This window comes from Pediculus humanus, genomic scaffold (assembly GCF_000006295.1).
Source record: "Pediculus humanus corporis 1103172108293 genomic scaffold, whole genome shotgun sequence".
Classification (NCBI taxonomy): Eukaryota; Metazoa; Arthropoda; class Insecta; order Psocodea; family Pediculidae; genus Pediculus; species Pediculus humanus.
Window position 1 is genome coordinate 456,959 of NW_002987862.1, and position 3,755 is coordinate 460,713.

Consider the following 3,755-nt stretch of genomic DNA (forward strand, 5'->3'; position numbering starts at 1 on the left):
AATACGAATAAAATAAATCGAAAAAGCAGACGAAACGAAAAAACAAAAAAAAAAAACTCGAATACGACAGGTATATCAAAAAAAAGTTTCTTTTTTTTTTCCCTTTTCTCGTTATCTTATAAATCATAGAGTAAATAAACTTATATATGTATATTTCCCCTATGAAAATAATTAACGTATTTAAAACGAGAAAGAAAGTTTGGAAAAAAAATTTTTTTTACAAGGTAAGGGTAATAGAAAATTTAATTGGGGAGGAAATTGCATTTGCCTTGACGAAACGTAGGAAACGGAATCGGCGGTGGCGGGCGGGGGGAGGTGGGGAGATGTAGGGAGGCGGAGTGTAGGGGGAAATTCAGAAAAGAGGTAAAAACGTGTAGTTATAAAATTCTATTAAAACAATTTGTAATTAATCTCATTAGAAGTTATGCAGCGTAGCAACATTTCCAAGTTAAAATAACAACAACAACGTCTAAAATGTGAAGAAGTCAAAGCCGAAACGGTGGGGGTGAGGTTCGTGTGTGAATACGCACCGTCGGAAAACTTATTTTTCCTATTTAAGGGGGAAAGGAAGGAGGAAAAGGAGGAGGAGGCGTACGGGAAAAAAGTAGGCGTATTATCAACAGGAATGGGTAATGAAATTTTAAAACCGAATTCTATTTCCTTATTTAAATTTTGATTTCCACTTTGTTGTGTTCTTCTCAGACTCCCCACATTGAAAATCTTTTCCCCCTCACCCTTTCCTCCCCCTCCCCGTAATTTCGATCTCCCTAATAATACAACACCCTTATTTTTAAAGGAAAAACTTTTAAGTAAAACTTATTTTTCGCGAGCGAGATTTGTTTTTAATGTAAATGGCAACAACAACAACAAACAACAAACAAACAAAAAACAACAACAACAAACAACAAAAAAACAAAAAACAACAACAACAAACAACTCTTTTCGTATTTCCTTTTGACTGATGACTATTAAAAAACATTTCGCATTCTGAATGAAACCCGGAAATGGAACATATAATAATAATAATAATTCCGAGCATATATATATATATATATATATATTTAACATTTCAAACTTTTTTTTTTATTTTTTTAAAGTAAACCCAAAATGCGAACGCACAACATAATCTCGTTTAAAAAAAAAATGAAAGAGAGAAAGAGATGGAAAGAGAGTGAGAGAGAGAGAGAAAACATTATGAAAAATTCATATTTTCATTTGCATGTACACGTTTTAGATTGATTTCCCTAAAAAAAAAAAAATGAAGGAAAACGATATCATGTGATATACTTTTTAAAATGAAATAGTCGTGATACGGTTTAAAGGAGAGAGAATAAAGAGAGAGAGAGAGAGAGTAATGTTTTTTTTTTTTTTTTTTTTTTTTTTTTATATTTTAATTTTCGATCCATTGTCAACCAAATTTAAAATCCTTATATATCTTTCTCACCCTTTGAAATTCGGTTTTTTTTTTTTTTTTGATCATGACACATATATATAAAAAACGTTTTCCTTTTTTTTCTCTCTCTTTCTCTCTCACTCTCCGGAGAGGATAAAAAAAAAAAAAGAAAGAAAGAGAAAGAGAAAAAAAAATAAATATAAGAAAATGGTTTTAAGAAAAAAAAGGGAAATCTCAAGAGAGCTACAATGCGGTGGGAAATAAGAAGTGAAAATAAGGAAAATAGGAGACATTATATTAAAGCTAAAAGAAAAACTAAAGTGGAAGTGGAAGTGGAAGAAGAAGAAAGTAAAGCAGGTCACAAATCGGTTTTTTTTTTCTCTTTTCTTCTTCCACGTAACACAACTCGTAGAATCGACAATTTTCATTTTTTTCTTTTTTTTTACCACCCACTATTCATTTTTTCTTTTTTTTTTTGCGGATGATTTCCTTAGAGATTCCATAGATGAAAATTGTTATCCAGGATGCTGTTTCCCGGGAATTTCAACAAGTATCGTTTTTTTTTTTTTTTTTTTTTTTTTACGCGCGCGACTCGTTCGTGGAATTAGATTTTATCGGGAAAAAATATTACTTATTACTACCCTACTCCCTATCCTATTCCCATTTTCTTACCTCATTCTAACGGGAAGAAAAAATTAAATTTTTTTTTAAATTTAAAATGGCGGGAAAAATATTTTAACTATTGACACGTTATAAATATTTACCCTTCCCCCTAATATCTCAATAAGTTATCGGTAATTAAATCCATTTTATTATTTTTTTTAACGTTTGTGTTTTTCCACCTGGAGAAAATGTTTTCCCGAAAAGAGAGAGAGATGGAAAAAGGAAAAGAGAAAAAAATATGATAAACATAAAAAAATCATTTCAATAAAAAAATCGTTAACCTTTGACAAACACCAAAGTTTTCACTTCTTCTTCCACGTACGTACATTCGTCGCGCTTTTTTTTTTTTTTACTTCCTTTCCTCCTTCTTTCCTTCCTTTATTACTACCTCCTCCCCTCTCACCTCTTTACATATTTTTATAATATTCTACAATATTTTTTACGCCCCCCCATCTTTTCCTTTAACCTTCCCCGAAATATATATATATTTTTTTTCTCTCTCTCTTTCTCTCAATATTCCAGCGCCATATTTTATTTAATATAATTGAGTGTTCTTCTGGAAAATACAATTTTTGTCTCTCATTTTGTTTTCTCCAGGATTTCCCGATGTAAAATTTCCATCGTTCCGTTTTTCGGAGATTTTTTCCACTCCCCTTTTTGTCGAATTTCTTCCGGATAAAATTTAAAATCCGACCGGAAATTTCCGCTTTTCTTTTTTTTTTTTTAATCATCATCGACGAACGGCAACAAAACGAATAAAAAGAATGATGATGATAATAATAATAATAAAATTAAAATTAAATACATAAAAAAAAAAAAAAAACGTTAAATTTATCACGCGAGTATTATAATAATAAAAGGAAGGAAAGAAAAAAGGAAGGAAAAAAAAGGAAAAAATTATATGTAACGATGCGAAAATTACTTCCGGTTGTAAAAAAAATTATCATCATTATTATCATCGTTATAACTATTTTTCTTTTTTTTTTTTAAATATTTGGAAGTTAAAAATCTGTAAGAAATAAAAAAAAGGAGGAAGAGGGAAGGGGGTGAAGGAAACTGGTTGGGAATTAAAAAAAATTTTCCCTTACGATCATCATCATCATCATCATCATCTCCATCATTATTATTATTATTATTTCAATGTGAATTTTCACGCGGATGGTAAAAAATAATAATTTTAAAAGGAAAAAAAAAAAAACCATCTTGATATGAATGCCTTATTACTGTCAGAGAAAAGTTGAAAAACTTGAAAGAGAAGAAAAAGAAGAAGAAGATATTTAAACTTTTCCCGGAAAATTTTCAAACTTTTCGTTATTTTTTCCTCGTGGAAAAAATTGAAAGTTTTCCATTAAAATCTCGCGAATAATTACTTTGACGTTGTTTTTCAAAAAAGAAAAGAAAAAGAAAAAGAAAAAAAAAAGAAAAACTCAAATTTTACAAAATCAGCTAAAAAAAAGTAGAAAGAGAGAGGAAGAGAGAGATTGAGAGGAAAACAGAAAAGATAAGAGGAAGAGAATGAGAGAGAAAATGTAATAATTATAAAATCGCATAAGACAATACATTTAAATATAAAAATTGAATTTAAATCTCGATTCTTATTAATAATAATAATATAGAACGATATCATTCACATCGATTTATATTTTATGACGTCATAAAAGCAGAAGTCAATTTTTTTTCGTCGATAATGAAAAGGAAG